General features: G+C 44.3%; 1 protein-coding gene across 11 annotated transcripts in view; it reads left to right on the top strand.

The window, feature by feature from the left end:
* Positions 1–2,538: 2,538 nt before the first annotated feature.
* LOC119160838 (organic cation transporter protein-like) overlaps positions 2,539–23,057 on the top strand; it is a 156,514-nt gene continuing 135,995 nt past the window's right edge. For 9 of the 11 annotated variants that reach the window (XR_012894892.1, XM_075892737.1, XM_075892736.1 and 6 more), the window contains exon 1: positions 11,881–12,039. The gene's annotated coding sequence lies outside the window, so the exon portion shown is untranslated. Of the gene's footprint in view, positions 2,648–10,095; positions 10,116–11,880; positions 12,040–23,057 lie in introns of those variants that run through there. The other 2 variants (XM_075892733.1, XM_075892734.1) reach the window with 2 other exon arrangements.

Raw genomic sequence — 23,057 nt, 5'->3', positions numbered from 1 at the left:
AAAAAAACGTCACTCCTGCAATACTTGCACCAATCTTAGGTAAAAGGAAATGCTCGCGACTGGTCGTGGCTGGCTAGGCTCGGCATGCGCATGCGCGCGGGCATCACCCCGTGGATGAGGAGAAACTAGAACACTGTAGGAGGAACGTTGCTCTTTTGGTCCTTGCCGCGAGAGGGCGCGACGGGTGAAGCGCCCGAAACGAAGAAATTCACTGCGCCAAAGGAGAAACGGAGCCCGTTTCTCCATTCTCGCTCCCCCCTTTTTTTATAGTGTATTTTAATAAGCGTAGTTGTTGTAAACAAGCAAGGTAACAACTGCCGCACCCATTAAAAAATACTGCTAGCGATCACCGAAGTGGCATCAACGGCGACGCCTTAGGAATTGGTAGTGCAGTTCTGGTAAACATTTACTGAAAATATTGCACAGCCCACGACTTCGCCGGTACTCTCGTTTGTCTAAACCATGAAGCAAACTGAAAGCACCTCATTAAAGTAAAAAAAAACAGTTGCCTATCTATTCTTGCACGAAGTTTACGCTCGTTTTTTTTAGTAGCGATAGAATGAGCAAGCTAAAAGAAAGGGCAAAGTTTTTTTCTAATCAAAGAAGTGCAGGGGCGAAAGCAAGCACCTAGGAGTTACGTGTGTTCGCAGAACAGCCTAACTCTCTCCCGATAACTTTCAAATGTACCGCGAACGCTAACATTACACAACCCAACTGTACGCTTGGCCACACCCTCGTGCAGTGTAGGTTATACTGGGGGGCAGTAGTACATGTAAAGAAATCACTTGCAATATTACAGGACGCACAACGCACGTATGCTGTTATAGGTGTGCATTTTAATTGTTTCATGAGAAAAGAAGCATTTTACGGTGTGTATATGTGAGTTTTTCACCAATGAAGAAACTTATTATAGTGAAACATAAGGCATAAGAGTTCTCAGCATGCATTTAGTCAATGTACACCAAGTCATTGTTTCTGTTTAGTGTCTCTTTAATGACAATCAGCAGATAATGAAGCCAATGAAAAGATACACGACGGGATTTTAGCTGTTTTATTTGCATTGTAGCAATTCCGATACAGATGCAGGGAAAGTAATGTGCACGAAAAGGCAACTCGGCGCTGGCAGGGACCGGACCTGTCTTCAGATTACGCTTCTGATGATATTGATAACTACGGCGGCTGCAGTCTCCCCGTCCACTTATCGAACATTTATGTACATGCAAACCTGGAAGTGCAAGTCAGCGCCAATCGTAGCCTTGATGGCGAGTGGGGAATACTTTTTCACTTTTTCGTTTTCTGTATCGCCTCAAAAAGCACGTAAAATCTTTGGCGAGCGGAGAGCTGACCAATAAGCCCTCGCATACTGCCTGAAGACATCAAGCCTCCTGGAACGAAGCCTTCGCTTTGGAATAATTGAAAAAAAAAAAGCTTGGAGGGCTCGTTTCTTTGATGGACACAACCAATGAGAGCCAGCAAATATTGAAGCCCACGCATACTACTTCGTTCTCGTATAGCTTGTATCAAACGAAGACACGAGCCCTTGAAATTCTTTTGCTTTCTTTATTTTCATAGCGAGGGTCTCGTCGAGCCAGAAGTGGTGCCTTTAGGTATAGGGCTTATTGGTTTGGTGTCCACGTGTTACCACGTAACCGCGCCGCGCGATGCCACCTGTCAATTGTTGAACACACGTCGTCATCACTACGAGCGCTGCAGTCTAACACTCTCATTTGTGCACGCGCGTGATTACCCGATAGGCGGACGAGGGGCGACCGCCACCACAGCACGATTGGCAAGAGAATTGGAAGCTTAATCGGAAAGTTGCTGGTTTCGTCCCTGCCGGCGGTAAATGTCGTCTGATGAAGTGTCGTGATACCCGTGTCACAATTACTACGACATTCTTGAAACAGAGCAATCAGCGTCTGTGCACTTCATTTAATTATCTGCTGGTTCTCTTTCATATGTACAGCCTTTAGAGCATTTCCGTCTCAAACTAGACTTCGTGTTCGAGAACAAGAGAAGCCTCACTGTTATAACGCTGTGATAATTGTTGAATTGTTTAAAAAGAAAACATAAGCTGTATGGAGAGGTTTCCTTTCCGCCGTACTCTACGCGTTCAACAAGAGGGGCTTATTAGCACTGTAAGCGTGGCATTAGGTACTCTACGAGTACCTGCTCTCGCTCAACATCATGACTTTTCCAACGTGCGCGTCAAGCAAAACCCGGACATGCATCTCCCTTTTTGTGGCAGGATAGCACCGAGTGTTTGTCATTAACTTGACTTGGCCTATATACGTTATATCCTCTTCGAGCGCGACATCGATATGCAACGACACTAAAAAGTGGCAGTGGTTCAATAGCGACCTTCCATGACTGTAGATGTGACCCTCTCCCAAAACTTGGAAATTGTTTCATTACGCAGTTGACGGCCGTTTCTGACCCACATCTCGGCTTTTGTGTGTCTTCGCTTCGACCAAGAATGAGCTGCAAGGGCAGATAACGAATGCGCGTTTATGGCACCAATTAGAAGTAACATGTACTTCCGTGACCGCAATCAGAAAATTGTGGTGGACCCAGGCGCAGCGCAGACGACCACTCAGTTTCCAACTGCGCACTTGTTTTGTGAAGGCGCGTCTTCGCGGTGTGAACGGTGAGTGCACGTTGCGTCCGATTATGTCCTGCTAAAAATTTTGTTGTTCCTTTTTCATTTTTTTCCTGGCCCTCTATTAGGAGAGAAAATTAAGTTACGTACGAAAATTAGAAAATAATTTCTTTTAATGAATGTAGAGGTCTTGTTAACTTTTTTCCCAAGTGCTTTTCATTTCCGATAAGCAGCACATCACATTTTACAGAATAGGTTTATTTACTCCTTATTTATCATGCTTCACAGTAAATGTGAGTGCATGGGCTATGATGACATTACACGGATCAGTTCGTATAAGGCCTGTAAAAAAAAAGACGCCGCTGTAAAGTGTAAAGAATTCTAGTGCATTCACATAGCGCATACATGCGCATGCTGAATATTCGGCATAATTCCTGCCTTACTGGTGTTAAATAATCAATCTGCATGATAGAATTGTTTTGTAGAGCCTTTATTGACTGAACTACATGCAAGTTTGCTAGTAATTTAATCATAAAGCATGTACAAAACAATATACGCTGCTGGTTTCCAACACAAGCCATTTGGCGCAGTGTAATGTTGGTTTCTCGCATTCGCCTGGTTTGTAGTATTATGCGTGGAAGATCAAATGTGTCGTTTATTGACTTTGTAAATGATTGATTGATTAATTGATTGATTGCTTGCTTGCATGATTGATTGATTGATTGATTGACTGATTGATATGTGGGATTTAACGTCCCAAAAGCACCATATGATTATGAAAGACGCCGTAGTGGAGGGCTCCGGAAATTTTGACCGCCTCGAGGTTCTTTAACGTGAACCGAAATCTGAGCACGCGGGCCTACAACAATTCCGCCTCCATCAGAAATGCAGCCGCCGCAGCCGGGATTCCGAGTACCTTAGCCACTAGACCACTGCGGCGAGACTTCATTTTGTAAATGAAGGCGCCACTACGTTATAGGTTACACGATTCGGGCATTAGAAGTTGTATTTCCTGTGGGAAGTTATGAATCTAGAATTCTGCATTTAATATTACGAAATGAGAGCAGTAAAGCATCATGCAAGAACTTAACTATAACAAAAACATATGACTGGTACTCCCAGCGGAACGTTGCGATATTTATTGCTGTCTGTATAATTTGTTAAAAGGGTCAGGACATCTAATATTCAACCATAATCTGTGACGTGGGGGTTAATTCTTGTACGTTCACAAACAGGCTAGCGAAATTTCTAGCGCATTCGGTCCAGCCATTATTGTATAATTGAATTTTCTTTACAAACGAGTGAGCGGCTTCAGAGTCTGGCAGCTTGCCCCGCCGCGGTGGTCTCGTGGCTAAGGTACTCGGCTGCTGACCCGCAGGTCGCGAGTTCGAATCCAGGTTGCATGCGGCGGCTGCATTTCCGATGGAGGCGGAAATGTTGTAGGCCCGTGTGCTCAGTTTTGGGTGCACGTTAAAGAACCCCAGGAGGTCGAAATTTCTGGAGCCCTCAACTACGGCGTCTCTCATAATCATATGGTGGTCTTGAGACGTTAAACCCCTCATATCAATCAATCAATCAATCAATCAATCAATCAATGAGAGTCTAGCAACACTAGCGCGCTCACCAGCCCTGACGTATACAGAGAGGATTGATGTGTACGCGTCTGCATGCCGAAGGACGATTTCGCTCCATGGTTAGCTGCATGGGCAATTGAGCTGTCCCAGCTTTGCTCAACTTGTCATTCGAACGAAGTGACTTGCAGCGGTTGAAATAAAATGCCGCTGCGTCGCCCGTGTAGTGTTGTGGGGTGCCAAAGCGTACGAAGCCTGGAAAGTCAAGTGTTGTTTTTCAAGTACCCGAAGGAGCCCGCCAAGGGCCAAGCTTGGGAGCTGAACGTGCGCAGAAAGGAAAAGACAAAACTCTATGGGCTTTGCGAATTCCATTGCGCGATGTAACACGTGCTCGGGAATGCGACGTCCACAGATACCCAAATCCACGGAAAAAACACGGAAAAACGAGCCCTTAGGTATACACTTCTTTCCTTTATTCATTAACGAGGGTCTCGTACTGGCCGACTTGGTGTCATTAGGTTGTATACGAGGGACTATTGGTCAGCTGCGCGCTCGTAATAAGTTCACGTGCTACGTGACGCCACACATGCGCATAAAAGGGTGTTTCACACTCGCCGCTTGGCTTATAGATGACGCTGACTGACACTCCTACTTCTAAATTCACACATAAACCCAAAAAAGTGGGGTGAGGGAAGGTCGCTGTGATAGCTCAATGGTTAGAGCATCGAGCGCGTTATTCGAAGGCCGTAGGTTCGATTCCTGGTCACGGCTGGTTATTTTTTCGCCCACTTTTCTTTCTTATTATTGACATTCTATTTGTTCTACAAACTTCCCCTAAACATTCCTTAGCAATACTGTCTATTAGATCTCATTATTATATGTGTCAAAACACAGAAAAACGAGCCCTTATGTATACACTTCTTTCCTTATATATATATATATATATATATATATATATATATATATATATATATATATATAATATGTGTATATGTGACATATTGTATTTATTCTAGTATACAGCTTGTTTTCGTTTTTATTAAGGCTCGCTAAATGGTCACGTGGATTAACTTTATTGTTTTCAGTTGCCCAACGCCTTTTCAAGCAGGTTCGGAGCAATTAGTAACATATGTTGCACTTAGGAGCGTCACTTCCATCACTGAAACTGCCTCAAAAGTATCTGTCGCCACACATAAAGTTATATGAATCATGTTGGAAGTATGTAGCGTATATTGACTAATTGTCACTGGTAAAATATATCATCTAATACAAACAACGACAAAAATGTTACACTGAAAGTGGCAGTCACCATGGTCTTGATTTGTATCGGTACTTGATCGCACATGCGGGTCCTATCTATCGCCAAAGTAGCCAACGTATTTTTACTAACTAAAATTTGCTTGTATCACATTTAGAAATACCTGGCAGGTATTTCGGCATTCAAAAATGTTATGGTCGAACAGACAGAAGCCTGTGCCCTAATTTCGTTAGGAGTTGGACATTCTAAAAGAGACGGCATGTAAACACGGCACGATAAGTCAAGACACCACAAACGCGGACTAACAGCTGCAGTGTCGTACAATCGCGGAAACGCTGTCTTAGATGATATGCCTGCATAGGCCTAGTCTGAGGTCCGAAAAGAAAAGAGATGTATCACACGTTTTAACCACGCAAAAAGGAGGAACGCAAAGGTAGACACGGTCTTCAGCGCTGTGTCTGTGTGACTCTCGGCGTATTCTCCCTCTCTATTCACACTGTTATAATTTCTTATATGTATGATGAACTCATGCATACGTCCGTTTAAGAATCAGCTTGTACCGCCAGCGTGGGCGTGCGTAGGAAAGCCATAGTTTGGTGTAAATGCCTACGTCTTCATATTTGCGAAATATCTGTGCGTAAAATGTTTACATAGGCAATACCTCAAAAAAAGTAGAGTGCCGCTAATGACGACAATATTGACATAGTACCCTTATATTCAACTTCAATAAAAAAAAAACTGCAGCGTTGAATATTGAACTTCCTCGGTGCCAGCTATTGAATCATATCCTTACCACTTCTTGTTGCCAACTGAAAGAGACACCCAGTGGCGCGAATAGTAGCCCTTGTCAAAACGACTAGAGCCACTTAGTCTGCCATTTGCAGTCTTTCGTGACAACGCAATGGTTAGTTTGTGCATGCAATGTCGACAGTCTTGCAGCCTTTCCTGGTGGAATTCACAATTACATGTGCGCTGATCGTTTTATTTCCAATGTGGTGAACCCATAGCATGTGTGGTGTTTAGAATAGGCTGGAAGCTCCTGTGGGGCGTAAAATGCAATAGTACCCTTATGGCATGTCTAAATTTACCGAAGTTGTGAAGGCTTTAACCATATGACACTCTTACTTGTTCTCCGATTTTCTCAAAGACTATGTTACAACAACGCACATTCAAAATAGGAAAGATACAACTGCGCTCTTCCAACCGCAAGACCTATGAATATCTATTGAGTGACAGCTATGAGGGTAGCTCAGATGAAGAACACAGGCACACAGCTCTTTATTACACTGCTGGATATACACAAATCTCGGATACACAGCACTTACACTGCACTTATATCATATTTTTAAGGCGATAATGTCAAAGAGCTTGTTTCGCAGAAATGCCAGTGTAGGCGTCATTAGGTGCTCGAGCACAACCAATAAGAATGAAACTAAATAATTAATAAAAATGAAGACCGGGAGGAATTGGAACCCAGGTTTTTTATGTAAAAGTTAGGTTTTCTACCAACTAATATTTTATGTGTTTAAGATGTTCTAACACGTAAAATATTATTCGAAGCAGTGTATAATTGCACCAGGCGTCTCGCTATGCGAAATTCGCGAGAAGTAAGTGGTCTATAGGCCCACCAATCACAAAGGTTCAGCGAATAACCGCTCGGCATCGTCACCTTCAGCATCAACGAAGTGCGTAGCTTTGCGCCTTTTCTTATACGGACGCATAGTGGTTACTTCGCCTATTCGCAGAATAAAATATGGCTCAGTGAATATTTGGCAACTTCACTTCATATGCCCGATGTTACGTCCGGAGACATTACATTCTTCGATGCAAGGTTGAGATATACACTGAATAAGTGAAGCCCGACACGCGAGTGCAACGACGGCGCGAGAGGGTGGCAACCAGGCTTTAGGCGTAGCTGAAGCGTCCCGGAGCTTTGTTCTTTTCCAGTAGCTCTTCTGAAGAAGCTAAGAAATGTAACTAAATAATCGAAAATGTTGTCATTCTAAACGCAGGAATGAAGCAAACGAAACACGTGACCCATGAAGCGTCCGCTTCTGTAACAGCGTCGCGCGGTTGTTTCAGTGCAGAACAATGTGACCTAGAAGTAGCCCACGAGCACGGTCACATTTCAAAGAGCCGTCGAACGTTTAAGAACACAAAGATATGATTTATGCTACGTTACGCGAGGTGCGTAGCAGAAAGAAAAACGCAAAGGTCGGCGGAAATGAAAAATTTGCTTGAAAAAGATAAAGCCTCCGAAAACAAGAAACGCATTTAAATTAGCTCATTAACATTATTTCTTTCTGGTGTTTGTTCTATTTTTATAACAGGGTATTTGTTGATCTCCTTGTTTTAACATGTGGACCGATTATTTGCTTGGTTATGATTGCACGGAATACATTGAAAAAATGGCCCCGTATCAGCATGTTTCACTGCTAATGACGTCGAACAACAATAGTGTTCTAGAGAGCGAACAAAACATTAATCTTTCTATGTTTTGATCGAGAAAAACAGTAAGTGGGATTCTGGAGGCGCTGCGTGAGGCATAAGGACCATCTGGCGGTAATCTGAATAAACGAAAGCATGGCCTCTGTTAGAGTGAGCGCGTAGCGTGCGCGCACAATCTTGGAGGCCATACTTTATTGATTTTTTTATTTTTTTATTTACGATATACTGTAGGCCATGTGGCCCATGCAAGAGGGGAATGGTACAACATAAATACATCTACAAAGCACAATTGAATATCATAAACAAGTCAGGTAACGATAAAAAACAACTCTAAATAAAATTTAATTAGGAAACAGTGAATAAGTAATTCTGTATTGATTCAGTCGAGTCCAGATGATCAAAAGGTATTCGGTTCCATTCTTCTATGGTGCGGGTAAAAAATAATATTTAAAGAGTTTAGATCTGGCAAAATAAAGAGAGAGTGTGAGGGAATGGGAATGACGGGTTTTCTTAGTTTCAGAAAGGGTTATGTAAGGAGTGAGGTCTATAAACAATTTATGATATAACAAAGAATGGAGGAACTTCAGTCGGCATATTTTGCGCCTCATTTGAAGTGTGTGAAAACCGTTAGAACGTATAAGATTCGTTACAGAGTCCTCACGGCTGTATTTAGAAAAAATGAATCGCATGGCTTTTCTCTGTATTCTTTCAAGACAATAATATTGGTTTTGGTGAAAGGGTCCCAAATAATGGAGGCGTATTTTAATGTGGGTCTGGTAAAAGTTGTGTAGGCTAAAGTTTTCACGTCATGGGATGCATGTTTAAGCTTGTATCGAAGTAGACATAAGTAGACAAAGATTTCAAGGTAGGTGGTAGTACCGTATCTATTTGGCAAAGCGCGGAAAACCCACCTTTTCGTGCATAGTGTTGCTAGTAACTATATTATCGCATTGTCAGTGCAGCGTAATAAACGCTACAGTTCTTAGAATTACTTTCTCGTATGAAAAAACACTCCACAGAACATTGATGTGTTTATATTGTGCTTCAAATATGTGCAATGATTGATTTTATTCGACAACATCACAAGTATGAAGGCAGAAACCAGAACAATCTATGTGGGCGCTAATGATGTGGGCGTACTTCAGCTGTTTCACTTGACAGACAAACAGACAGACAAATTAATATTTTTCCTTTGAAACACCCCAAGAAAGGCTATCTTCTTTAAAATTTATTACACGGCAGGTGCCCGTCTTCTGCAGGAACATGATTCCAGTCTCCCGTTGGTATAACTAAGATTTCTAACGAGCTGTAGCGTGACACGCCCAGGCATAAATAATAATATCTGGGCATAAATAAAAAGTGCTGTGACTTCATTTGATGTTCCACTTTAATATTTTCTTGCCATATTTGAATTACTTTTTTGTCTCGCATCAAAATTCCTTACCACGACTCTTGGAACTACTCAGTTTTATTGATGATTCAATACCGCTTCTATGAAAGAGAAATGGAAGGACGTCCTTCTGTTTTTTGACGTCGCTATGAAGCGGGACGATAACGGCCTGTACATTAGGTTTACAGAAAGGACACGTGTTCTGTTCCTGTCTAAAATATGAAATACGCGCATCCTTGCTAATTTTGTTGCCCGGTATTCTATGCTTAATTTAATGAGTCACCAAGGTAACGCGTGTATATGCCATCCAAGTTTCACATGTAGCGACACGAAAGCCATCATCTGAGAAAAGACAAATATAAATTAGTGGTACGTAGAAAACTTTCCAGTAGTAGTCCATAGAATTTCTTAAGCGAACTGCAAATGTCTACATGTAGGTGAAACGCAGAAGTCTGATACAAGCGGTTTTGGACGTTTTAATAACGCAATTAACGCGAAAAATGCTGTTGATGTTTTGGCACATCAATGTGGTGTCTACTGGGCATGAAACCAATCGGGATAACGCCTGTATTGTTCCCAGTGAAAAAAAAAAATTCCGCGTTGGGCCACCTTGATAAATGCTTGGAACTGCCAGCCAGTGCATATACTGTGACCGAAACTGTTGTTGCGCGTTGTTCCTTATAAAGCCTGCTTGATGCCTTTTTTTGTGTGGTGCAGATCTGTATGATAGGCCATAATACTGTTCCCGCGTATTTTTATTTGACAGTTTTCGTGAGACTGCTTGTGCTTTCGCCCTTCGTTCCAAGGTTCTTTGCCCCTCCCCATGGTTTGAGGTGGCAAGCCTGCCAAGTGAGATGTTATAATTCTCGTCAGCTTGCCTGCCTTTCTCCCTTTTAAGCAACTCTGTTGCAACAATTTTGCTTGGATTCTTTAAGTGTGAGCATGATCAACAAAATATAGTAACACTCCCCCCCCCCCCCCCCCCCGCAATCAGTGTACGTACGATTCCTGCATCATGTTACAGCACTTAAGGAAAGTACCCTGCGCCGTTTCCTGTTATTGTGGATAGCGTTTTTGTGCGGAAGCCGAAATGTATTTTTAAAGACGATCTTTCCTGAGGACCTTCGACAAAAAAAAATTTTTGGCCTGTCTTTTTGTTTGCCCATTTGTCTGTTTGTCCGTCCTTACCGATACCTCAAACGGCACCAGACGGCCAACTCCATCCGCAGCGCCCACCAGTATTGCTCGAGATTCAGCGTACATATTTGTGTGATTGTCAACTGAAGAGCAATTATTGTGCATATCTGAGGCACCGTAACAACATGTTGATGTTTTGTATGTGTGCCTTTATACTAGAGAAGGCACATACAAGTAAATTTTAAGGACCGTAGTGTTCATCACGCTGCACTGACAGTGCAACGCGATGCTTGAAAAGGTAAGTGCTCTAACGCTTTGCTAAGACAACACGGTGGTGGCACCTGCACGTCGCTTTCCGTTCTACACACCTCCCAGACAAGTGCGCCTCTTTCTCCGCGGGCGCGCACGCCTTTCTTCGTTTTCAAACTGTCAAGCGTCACTCGTGTGTAACGTGACTCAATGCGCTCCTTCGTGTCCGCTACACGGTCGAGGCACTAACGCAGCGCCTCCAGATACCATTCACCAATTTTCTTGCGCAGAACATCAAATAAACGTTTTGTTCACTCTCTCCAGACGCAAGACTATCGTCTTTCGACGGCATATGCAGTGTAACATGCAGATTCGGGGCCAATTTTTTAAATTGAGGTTTCCCTTGGTGAGCCTTTTGTCTTATTTCACTCCGTTCGCCTCCCTAGACAACATTCTGACATACTATTGACTACTAAAGCTGTAGTTATGATTATTAGTTACGGACTGATGATGATTAGCAGGAAAGCCTTTTTCTATTTTGATAGGTAACGATCAACGGTTAGCATATTTACCTTATAAAGTCACAATTTACGGCTTGCATACACAAATGCTTCTGACACCTATGAAAAAATTCAATCGACAAGACACAAGCGGTCAATCATGTGCTGCGATTTACGAATAAAAGATGAGTGAACGGCAAAACAGTAATTTTCTTTGGTTTGTTCCGTGTAATACCTGAAGCTTTCTGCCCAGGGCTCGAGAAAGAAATTTTTAGAGGGATACTTCCTTGGGAATTCGGGAGGGTGGGGGATATTTGGCACTGTATGCCATGGTGAAAAAAGACTCGACGGGGGGGGGGGGGGGGGCACGGACCCGGTGTGCTACCTCCTGGCTACGTCACTGTTTTTGCCGTATAGCTACGGCGTATACACCATGACCCGAACTTATAACACAGAAGCAAATGGAAACGCAAGGTAACCTTCCACGTGCACCTTCCTTAATCGGCCAGCCTGCATGCTCCCATATGATTGATGTCTTAAGTAGCACTGGGAAGTAAAAACGAAAAACTACATGGAAGCGCAGTTTCAAACACGAGAGATATCGATTGGAAAAGAGTGCACCGCCGTATACCTACGAGCAACGGTGCAGGAACCTTATCTTCCAGGGTTATCTGCAAGTGGTTCGCGTAGGAAAGTTTTTTTTTTTCCTTTGGTGCCGTGTGTATAGCTACTAGGCGCCACGATGCTACAAACCGTTCACCCATGAGAGCTGGTGCGCAGAAGCGGAGTGCGGTCGGATATAGACAATTTTCCACAAGCTGTACGCTATACAATCGAATGTTTACTCCTATTTCTCGCAAGACTGCTTTAGAGGATATCCTGCGTCCGTAAGTTACGTCCTCAACAATCGATGTTACTTGTGATTCTGGTAAATTTTTATAGGTATTCGTTTTATAACAATTATAAGCCAATGGTAGGCAGAAATGTCACTAGGATGACATAATGTACTTAACGTAGTTGTCGAAAAAGTAAGTCACCGACCAGTGTCAAAATAAAAACATCACCTTTCGGGATCCATACTAATGCATGCCTTGTGCACAATGAAATGACGCCTGAGCAACAGTTTCTTATGTAGCATTGAGTGCATGACGCACAGTCCAGGAGTACATGCGGTTTAGTGAGCCAGATGATACATTGTTTGTTTTACTCGTTGTCTGAGTGATGAGTAATTCGACGTTGAGTCTTTCAAATTCTTCTCCGTAACCGTGATGCGTGCGTTGTGCCAGTTTGCATCGTGGCCCGTTTTCTCAGCGTACTCGGGGAGTGTATTTTTTACTGTGTGGCCCTTGGCGACGTCATTCTTCTGCTCCTCTCGGCGTCAGCTCAAACTGCCACTTTCGCCAATGTACAACGATTCACAATCGGCACATTGAATCTTTCTTGTACATGACATCGGTATAGCGTTGCCGATGGAGAGAATCTTTCATATACTTCGCATGTCAACTTCAAGGTTCTTTGCTGGCACATGTGCGATCTGCACGCCATATTTTTAAACACCCGGGCTAGGGCTTCGCTTACATCTCAAACGTTCTGAAACGCTTTGCGCTTGTGTGTACACGCTGTGTTATGCACGGCTTGGCTGTTTTGCTGCTGTCCAGGCGTTACTGATCTGTTTGTTCTTCTAATAAAACTTCTGGGGCATTCATTACTGATGAGGTCATTTTTGATAATATGGATTTCTTTCTGTAGGCTTCTTTTTTGGAACGAATGGCTCGTTGGACTAAGGACCGAATAACTGAGCGTTTATGTGCTAGCAAATGTACTGACTAATAGTCTAGGTATCTACCTGACTGGATTGGCTTTCGGTACACAGCAAAAGCGAGGCCTGTGGGAGCACGTTTTACAACTGCGTCGAAATAGGCAACCGTCTTTCTCTTCTTGAACAAAACTTCATTCGTGGAGGGCTCGACATCATTAAGGAAAAGTTCGACGTTTTACCTATTTATCACGCAGAATCAGTCCTCGATATATTTCAGATAGACTTCAGTTCTCGGCTGAAATGTTTGCGGGGCCTTGAGTTCAATTGATTCCGTCGTGATGTTCGCAGCTGTGATTGAAATTGATGCTGCCATTAGGGTACCAGAAACTTGCCTGTAGAATCTATTCTTATGCTAGAAGTGTTGTACAGGCTGAACCGGGACAAAGTGCAGAGCTCAGTGACGTTGAACGGTGTGGGATCCACCAATGCCGTGTCCTTGGGAAGCAAGTATCTGTACAGGAAAGTCGACATGAACACTTGTGAAGAGGGAGCAGACGTCAAACGAAACCAGTCATTCTCCCATGGTGGTAGTGATATTTTTATCTCTCTGAGAAAGAGGCTTCCATTATTGTGCTTAACAAGTCATTGGTGTTGCGGAGGTTGGTTTAGTCTTGCCTGCAGGAGATCCAGGATGCCGTGAAGATAATTTTAGAGGCTGTACAGGGGTGACCTAGTGAAGTCTGCTATGGGTTTGAGAGGCATCCCGATTTTGTAAATCTTCGGTAAGCCTTTGATCACTAGAGAAGAATCATTGCTGCACTGCAGTTGGCAGTATTGTTGACGCGTCTAAAAATATTAATGAGCATCTTTTGCAGGCCTGTTTGGACTTTGGAGGTCGCATCCGTGTCAATCTTGGTGTACTTTTTGCAGTCCCATACTATTTCTGCTATCTTCGAGTCATAAGATATGTGAATAAGATTTTGTTAAAGCATTCAAGTTTCTGGTTTCAGGAAATTAACTTTTGAAAATATTTGTTTCTCGCGCTTTTTGCGGCTACGACTAGTTCCATGTTACCGATAAAAGAGTTTCCACAAACGAATGCTTACTACCATTACTAGCGTGATCGGAAGCCACTTATCGTGCGATCCCGAATCTGCATGCAACGTTGATGAGTGTTTGATGTTCTTGAAAACAATCTTGTCTATGTTAATCAAGAACCCGCGCTCATTGCCAATAACGCAGTTTCCGTGCTTGGCCCCGCCTTAATGGTCTAGTGGTGAAGGTACTCTCGGCTGCTCACCCGCAGTTCACGGGATCAAATCCCGGCTGCGGCAGCTGCATTTCCTATAGAGGCGGAAATGTTGTAGGCCCGTGTGTTCAGATTTGGGTGCACGTTAAGGAACCCCAGGTGGTCAAAATTTCCGGAGCCCTCCACTACGGTGTCTCTCATAATCATATGGTGATTTTGGGACGTTAAACCCCACATATCGATCGATTAATCAGTTTCTGTGCTTGATCTCGTGTTGTTAGATTGGTCCTCCATCGCTCATTTTGAAGTTCCTGTTCAAAACAGTTTGTCGCATCACTTGCTGTTTTTTGTTTTGTTTCCACTTTTTGTTTGTCACGTGAGCTATCTGTCTGGGCTCACAATTGTTAAAAGTTGCCTCTCTACTAATGACGACGCAATTTTGAATCATCACTAAACAGAACTTGCTCTGTTTTCGAAAGGCAACACTTTACTGCTTTGGTAGATCTTTAATTGATTGATTGATTTTAGGGGTTCAACGTCCGAAAACTGCTATATGATTATGAGAGACGCCATTGTGCAGGGCTCTATAAATTCCGACCACTTGGGCTCTTTAACGTGCACCCAAGTCTGAGTACGCGGGCCTACAATATTTCCGCCTCCATTGAAAATGCAGCCGCCGCAGCCGGCACTTGATCCTGCAACCTGCGGGTCAGCAGCCGAGTAGTTTAGCCACTATACCAGTGCGGCGGGGCTCGATGAAACTTTAAAAATATTGCCCATACTGATAGATCATTTTGTACCCATTACAGTTGATGATGATGATGTGTGGCGCTTCATGGCGCAAGGGCCAATTGATGGCCAAAGAGCGCCATTTCTATGACTAGAGATCTGGACAATGACATGTTGCGTGGCTCTATAGAGGCCTTAAAATTCCTCGCGATAATGCGGGTAAAAACATAAGTGATAAAATCTTGACAACTGACGTGATATGCATAGTAAGAAAGGGTGACAAAGGTTTTCATAATAAAAACATGTGTAAAAATATTTGGCACCAGCACAAGTGCCTTATCAAAGCCCTTGTGTCCAAGGGCCACGAGGCAAGTGCTTTTCAACGGAACCACTGCAGCAGCAACCTCTCTTGAGCGGTCGCGCTATGCAATGCCTGAGTATATGACAGGGTAAAAGCGGACATCTCTTAAAAAGCTAGCACCGATTTATGAGTGAACAGTGGTTCCCCACCGAAGAACATTGCAGCGTGTAAAGGTGTATGTTGTCGGTAGGGTAATGGAAAGTGTTCTCTTAGAGTGTCGAGTTGTTTGTACTGGATTAAAATGTAAAGAACTGTTAGTGCTTCACCACATCTGTCACACAATGGTGGGTCGCCATCGGACAAAAGATATGAGGGTGTCGTGCATGTGTGTCCTATCCTGAGCTTCGTTAGTGTTACCTCTGTGTGACGTGATTTCGATGCTGGCGGCCAATGTTCAAGGTGTGGCTTAATAAGGTGTAGTTTGTTTTGTGTGTGTCTATCCTCCTTGCTCTGTCAGTAGTCCCTGACCTTTCCTTTGAGAGACGGCTAAAGATCAAGGGCCGGGATTGATATGGGTGTAGTGGCAGTACTTTCGTGAACGGATGCAGCAAGCTGATCCGCCATCACGTTGCCTTGAATCTCACGGTGCCCTGGCACCCAGCACACTACAACTTATTGTTTGAGTGTGTAGAGTGTGCATAAAGTGGAGTAAAGTGAGACGAGGACAGAGTTTTTTTTGTTTTCAAGATTGTGGAGAGCCGTTACCACACTGAGGGAATCCACATAAATTACTGCTTTTTGTATTTGTAGTTGTTTGATGTGTTTAGCTGCCACAAGTATCGCGTAAGCTTCCGCTGTGAGTATACTTGTGCCTGGATGTAGAGGGCCAACATCCGAAAAGGATGGGCCGACAGCAGCGTAGGATACAGAGGAGTTAGACTTAGAGGCACCTGTAAAGAAGTCAGGACGTGTGTATTTGTGTTGAAGTTCCAGGATATGTTCGGATATGGGCAATAGCCGAATGTTTTGTAACTTCTGGGCAAGAGACATCGCTTTCTAAAGTCTGCCACTGCCACGGTGCCGGGTATGCTACAGGAGCCATGAAACTGTGTGCAAGTGACACTCCAGATTCCTCAGATAGACCCTTCAGGGGAACTGAGAAGGGCTGCCTCATCGAAGGCCTGTTTTGAGACAGCATGGAGCTCGACAAATCATAACTAGTAAAATATAAGGGGTGCTTCTTGTCTGCTTTCGCCTTAGGGAAATATACAAAGGACATGTAAGTTCTCTGCAGATGAAGCGACCGCACATTTGACTCAACGTAAAGGCTTTCTACGGGGCTGGTGCAAAAAACAACCGTAAAAAGGCGGATGCTCAAATGGTGCACGGGTTCCAGCACCTTCAAAGCACTTTGAGTCGCAAACTGATAAAATACGGCCCCCATAATCTAAGCGGGTTCGAATGAGGCTTCTACAGAGATTCATGAGACATTGCCTGTCACTACCCCACGTAGTTGGTGACAACACTATTAAAACATTTATGGATTTTAAACATTTTTATCTTAAATACTTGATGTGCTGTACGAAGGTCAACTTGTCCAAAATTAAGCCTAAGAATTTATGCCCCTCATTAACAGACAGACGTTGACAGTTAAGCTCAATGTTGGGTTTTGAGTGCATGCCTCTCTTTCGGGAGAACAAGACACACGTGCTTTTTGTGGGTTCAGTCAGAATCCATTTTCTTCTGCCCATTGGAAGACTTTGTTTAAATCTAACTGAATCTGCCGCTCACACATTGCCAGGTTGCATGACTTAAAGCCAAGCTGGACGTCATCGACATAAGTAATATAAAAAATGTTGCGGGGGATGGCCTGGTGCAAGGAATTCATTTTCATAATAAAAAGTGTACAGCTAAGTACACCACCTTGTGGTACTCGTTTTTCTCGGACAATTGTTTGGGAGAGAATACTGCCAACTCGGACACGGAATGTCCGATTGGACAAGTAACTCTCGATTATGGAAAGCATTCTACCGCGTTCACCCAGGTGAAACAAGTCTCTTAATGTGCGTAGTATGTTGTGTCGTATGCCTTCTCGGTATCGAGAAACACAGAGAGGAAGTATTGTTTGTAGACGAAAGCGTCTCGGATCTCTGCCTGAATGCGCACCAGATGGTCGGTGGTAGATCTACCCTCTAGAAAACCGCACTCGAACCGGTCGAGCAGATTGTGTGTTTCAAGTAAATGTAAAAGTCGGCGGTTTGTCATCTTCTCAAAAAGTTTACAAAGGCAGCTTGTAAGTGCAATGGGCCTATAACTCGAAACTGAGTAATGACCTTTGGCCTGTTTCAAAATAGAAATAACAATAGCCCCTCTCCAGGAAGCAGGGATCCCCCGCAGGGGCGCCTGTGAAAGCGCATTTGGTGTGTAGTGACACCAAGGACCCGAGCAAACGGGGGGGGGGGGGGGGTTTCGGCTGCCTCCCACGCCTAGCCGTGCGTGGCTTTGCCATGTCAGGGGAAAAGGGGATCCGGAGGGTTGAGCCGACGCAGGGTGATTGGACCTTTAAGGCCCCCCGGCTTCACGTAGACGGCACCCCTGGGCTGACCCACCCAGGGGAAATCGGCAGTCACTTTTTCCTATTTCTCTCTCCCTGCATCTTCGTCTTTGTTACTTTTTTAGCTTTCCTGTCGACTTCTCTCGTCTGCTTACTTCCAATTTTCTCGGCGGGAAGGGTTAACCCTGTGCAAATAGCCTACCTTGGCCTAGGTGCATTGGGTTATAACAGAGTTGTACGGGACGTCTGCAAGCTTTCAGCATCCGCAAACTTGCAGCGTCCCCTCGTTGGGCTCCGTGGTGTGTGGCCGCCAACGCTGCTGAACAACATACAATTAGCATGCATAAAACATTCCTTTTACTTAGTGATCGTGCCTCCTCAAAGCGGGTACGCTCCGAAGATATCAATTTTTTTATCTGGCCAAGACAAATCTTTCCTCATTTGCACGTTATACACTGCGAGAAAACTAACAAGCAAGCCAGAACTGTACCCCCTTCGTAGTGGCTAGGTGCTTAACCGAAACTCTCGGTACCGTGTACAAGGTTACCAAAATGGCCAGCAGAGATCTACTCCTTGAGATACGTAACAAAGACCAATTCGAAAAACTGAACACCCTCACAACGATTGAAGACACACCCATCAGTATTACGCTGCACAGTGCCCTGAACTCTGCTCGCGGGGTAGTACCGTGCGCAGATTTGCTTGACCTGATCGAAGCTGAACTTCTGGAAGGATGGAAGAGCCAAAACGAGACAAACGTACAGCGTATTGGGATAAGAAGAGATCAAAAGGAAATACCAACCAAACAGTTAGTACTGACCTTTGCTTCGAGCAATTTGCTGGAAACCATTCAAACTGGGTATGCAAAGACATCCGTGAGGCCATATATTCCCAACCCCCACCGTTGCTTCCAATGTCAGAGATATGGCCACGGCTCGCAAAGCTGTCATGGTCGGAAAACTTGTGCTCTGTGTGGAGTCATGGGCCATGCGTCCGACAGCTGCGAAGCATCTGCACAATGTGAGAACTGTGGCGTTAATCATGCCGCGTACTCACGTTCCAGCTCTTTCTGGAAAAAAGAAAAAGAGATCATCACTTTAAGGATAAAAGAAAACATTACATTTAAAGAAGGAAGAAGAAGAGTCTTGCCATTTTATGACCCCACATATGCTGATGCGGCGCGCCAGGGGAAAGCATCGCACCAGCCCTCGCCACTCTTTCGGCCTGCGCAGAGCGAGCCATTGGCTGTGGCGCGTGCCCCCAAAGCGGGAGTAGTTGAGTCTACTCCGCCTACTATTGAACAGAGACCCGAGACTCCAGGGTCCCCGGGTCTCAAGGCATCACCTCGCCAGGTGAGGCCCAAGCTTCGAAAAACCAGCTCGCATGAGCAGGCATCCAGTGCCTCCGAGGAGGCAATGAATACGGTGGCACGCCTGGTGCCAAAAGAGCGGCGCGGCTCTTTGGAGCGCGCCAAGAGAACTAAAAAGCTCATAACAGGGCCTGATGATAGCCCTGTTACTTGAGCTCGACCTTTCAGCTTAAACAATTCACTCCCTTATTGTACACACAGCACAACTATACTTCCAATATGGAAACACAATTTATACATTGGAACGTCAAAAGAATGCTTCAAAACCTCGACGACGTCCAAGAGCTTTTATACAAACACTCACCTCAAATGCTGTGTGTACAGGAAACACACCTAAAATGCTCCAATACAAATTTTTTACGTGCTTACATCATATACCGAAAGGACCGAGATGATGCTGTGGCGTCATCCGGTGGCGTAGCCAATATCATTATTCGAGGAGTAGCGTGTTCACATTTACCACTCCAGACATCCCTTGAGGCGGTGGCTGTTCAAGCGGTACTTTTAAACAAACTCGTCACCACCTGCTCTTTGTACGTACCTCCCCACCACCGTCTTGAAAGACGTGAATTCAAGTCTTTAATAGATGAACTGCCTGAACCTTATTTGCTTCTTGGAGACCTTAAAGCACATAGTGGACTGTGGGCGATTCTCGCTGTGATGCACGAGGTCGTCCCATTGAACAATTTCTCTTCTCTTCCGGTGCCTGTTTGTTGAATAGGAAAGAGCCAACATACTATAACGTTGCAGACAAAACTTACTTGTCTATAGACCTCAGCATCGTATCACCTTCACTCCCACCCCTATTGAAATGGAAAATCATAAATAATCCATATGGAAGTGACCATTTTCCTGTTTTTTTGAGTTCACAAGCAACATTAGAATGTCCTCTACATGTTCCCAAATGGCTGATAAACAAAGCAGACTGAGAACAGTTCCATAACACTTGACGTTTAAGTTGGACAGACATATGTACGTTAAACATAGATGAAGCTGTGCAGTACATCACAGCTTTTCTAACTGACGCAGCAGCCAAGTGAATACAGCAAACATCTGGAATGCCCGGCAAACGACACGTTCCATGGTGAAACACAGAGTGTCGTAATGCGCGAAAGGAACAGAACACGGCATGGAGGTTGCTTCGGAACTAACCAACAGCCGAAAATCATGAACCTTTCAAGAAAATAAAGTCTCAAGGCAGGAGAACGCGTCGGCTGGCCAGAAGAGAAAGCTGGAACAAGGTTTTGTCAGAGATAAACTCATATACACAGGAGGCTAAAGCCTGCAACATGGTTCGCAGGGTAGCAGGAAGACAAGTACATTCACTCCCACTCGTAAACACACAGGGTGACAGCCTGGAAGATCAGGCGAACTCGGTGCACACCACGAGCAAATGTCTAGCTCGTCACACTATACTGAAGCTTTCCAAAGTTATAAAGCAAGGATAAAAAAGCAGAAACTAGAATACAAGTGCACAAATCATGAGGCATACAACCAACCTTTCAACATAGCTGAGCTACAAACATCACTAAACTCTTGCAGTACTTATGCCCCAGGCTACGAACGTGTCACGTATGAAATGTTGAAAAACCTGCCGCTCGAAACGCGAAAAACTTTACTCTCTTGATACAATGCTATCTGGCTTTCTGGCACCATCCCTGCATCCTGGAAAGAGCCTATTGTTATCCCTATTTTGAAACAGGGCAAGGACCCTTCCTAAATTTCAAATAATAGGCCCAGTGCACTAACCAGCTGCCTTTGTAAAGTTTTTGAAAAATAGATAAACCGCTAACTTTTACATTTCCTTGAAACAAACAATCTGCTTGACCAGTTCCAGCGTGGGTTTCGAGAGGGTAGATCCACCACCGACCATCTGGTGCGTATCGAGGCACAGATCCGAGGCACTTTCGTCCACAAACAATACTTCCTCACAGTGTTTCTCGATATCAAGAAGGCTTACGACACAACATGGCGTTTCGGCATTATAAGAGACTTGTCTCACCTGGGTGTGCGCGGTAGAATGCTTTCCATAATCGAGAGGTACTTGTCATATCGGAAATTCCGTGTCCGTGTGGGCAGTATTCTCTCCTAAACATTTGTGCAAGAAACGGGAGTACCGCAAGGTGGTGTACTTAGTTGTACACTTTTTGTTATCAAAATGAATTCCTTGCACCTGTCCATCCCCTGCAACATGTTCTATTCCACATATGTCGATGACGTCCAGCTTGGCTTTAGGCCATGCAACCTCGCAATGTGTGAGCGGCAGGTTAAGTTAGGTTTAAACAAGGTCTCCAAATGGGCAGAGGAAAACGGATTCCGGCTGAAGCCAGAAAAAAGCACGTGTGTCTTGTTCTCCCGAAAGAGAGGTGTGCACTCAGAACCTGACATTGAACTGAACGGTCAACGTCTGTCGGTCAATGCGGAGCATAAATTCTTAGACTTAATCTTGGACAACAAGTAGACCTTCGTACCACACATCAAGTATTTAAAAACAAAATGTTTAAAAGCCATGAATGTTATAAATGTGTTGTCACGTACTACGTGGGGTAGTGGCAGGCAATGTCTCATGAATCTGTATAGAAGCCTAATTTGCACCCGCTTAGATTATGGGGTCGGTGTTTATGAGTCTGAGACTCAAATTCCTTTGAATATGCTGTATCCCGTGCACCATATGGGCATCCGCCTTTCTGCGGGTGCTCTTCGAACCAGCCCTGTAGAAAGCCTTCACGTTGAGTCAAATGAATGATCGCTTCATCTACAAAGAACTTACATATCCTTTGTATATTTTCTTAAGGTGAAAGCAGACAAGATTCACCCCTCATACTCCACTATTAATGATTTGTCAAGCTCTATTCTTTTCAAAATAGGCCTTCGATGAGGCAGCCCTTCTCAGTTCACCTGAAGGGTCTAGCTGAGGAAACTGGAGTGTCACTCGAGCATAGTTTAATAGCTCCTGTAGTATACCCACCACCGTGGCAGTGGCAGATTATAGACTGCGATGTGTCTTTCCTAGAAGTTACAAAACATGCACCTATTGCCCATATCCGAAACTACTTCCTGGAACTTCAACACAAATACACACGTCCTGAGTTCTTTACAGATGCCTCCAAGTCTAACTCCTCTGTGTCCTACGCTGCTGTCGGCCCATCCTTTTCGGATGCTGGCCCTCTACATCAAGGCACAAGTATTCTCACAGCGGCAGCTTACGCGATACTTGTGGTGGCTAAACACATCAATAAATCACAAATGCAAAAAGCAGTAATTTATACAAACTCCCTCAGTGTGGTTACGGCTCTGCACAATCTTAAAAAACAAAAAAACCCTGTCCTCGTCTCACTTTAGTCTGTTTTATGCACACTCTACATACTCAAACAACATGTTGTAGTGTGCTGGGTGCCAGGGCATCGTGTGATCCAAGGCAACGTGATAGCGGATCTGCTTGCTGTATCTGTGCACGAAATCAGTGCCACTACACCTATATCGATCCCGCCCCTTGATCCTAAGCCGTCCCTCAAACGAAAGCTCAGGGACTACTGGCAGAGCAAGTGGGATAGACATACACAAAACAAGCTACACGTTATCAAGCCAAACCTTGGCCATTGGCCACCTGTATCAAAATCACGTCTAACAGAGGTAACACTAACAAGGCTCAGGATAGGACACACATACCCCACACCCTCATATCTTTTGTCCGGTGGCGATGCACCATTGTGTGACCGATGTGGTGAGGCATTAACAGTTCTTTACGTTTTAATCCAGTGTAAACAATTAGACACTCTAAGATGACAACACTTTTCATTACCCTAGCGACAACATATACCATTACACCCCGCAATGTTTGTCGGTAGGGAACCACTTTTCAACCATAAATCATTGCTAGCTTTTTTAAGAGATGTCGGTTATTACCATGTATTATACCCAGGAATTGCGTAATGTGACCTCCC

This window comes from Rhipicephalus microplus, chromosome 4 (genome assembly GCF_043290135.1).
Source record: "Rhipicephalus microplus isolate Deutch F79 chromosome 4, USDA_Rmic, whole genome shotgun sequence".
Taxonomy (NCBI): domain Eukaryota; kingdom Metazoa; phylum Arthropoda; class Arachnida; order Ixodida; family Ixodidae; genus Rhipicephalus; species Rhipicephalus microplus.
Note: the sequence above shows the minus strand (reverse complement) of the source record. Positions and strands in the feature narration are given on the sequence as shown.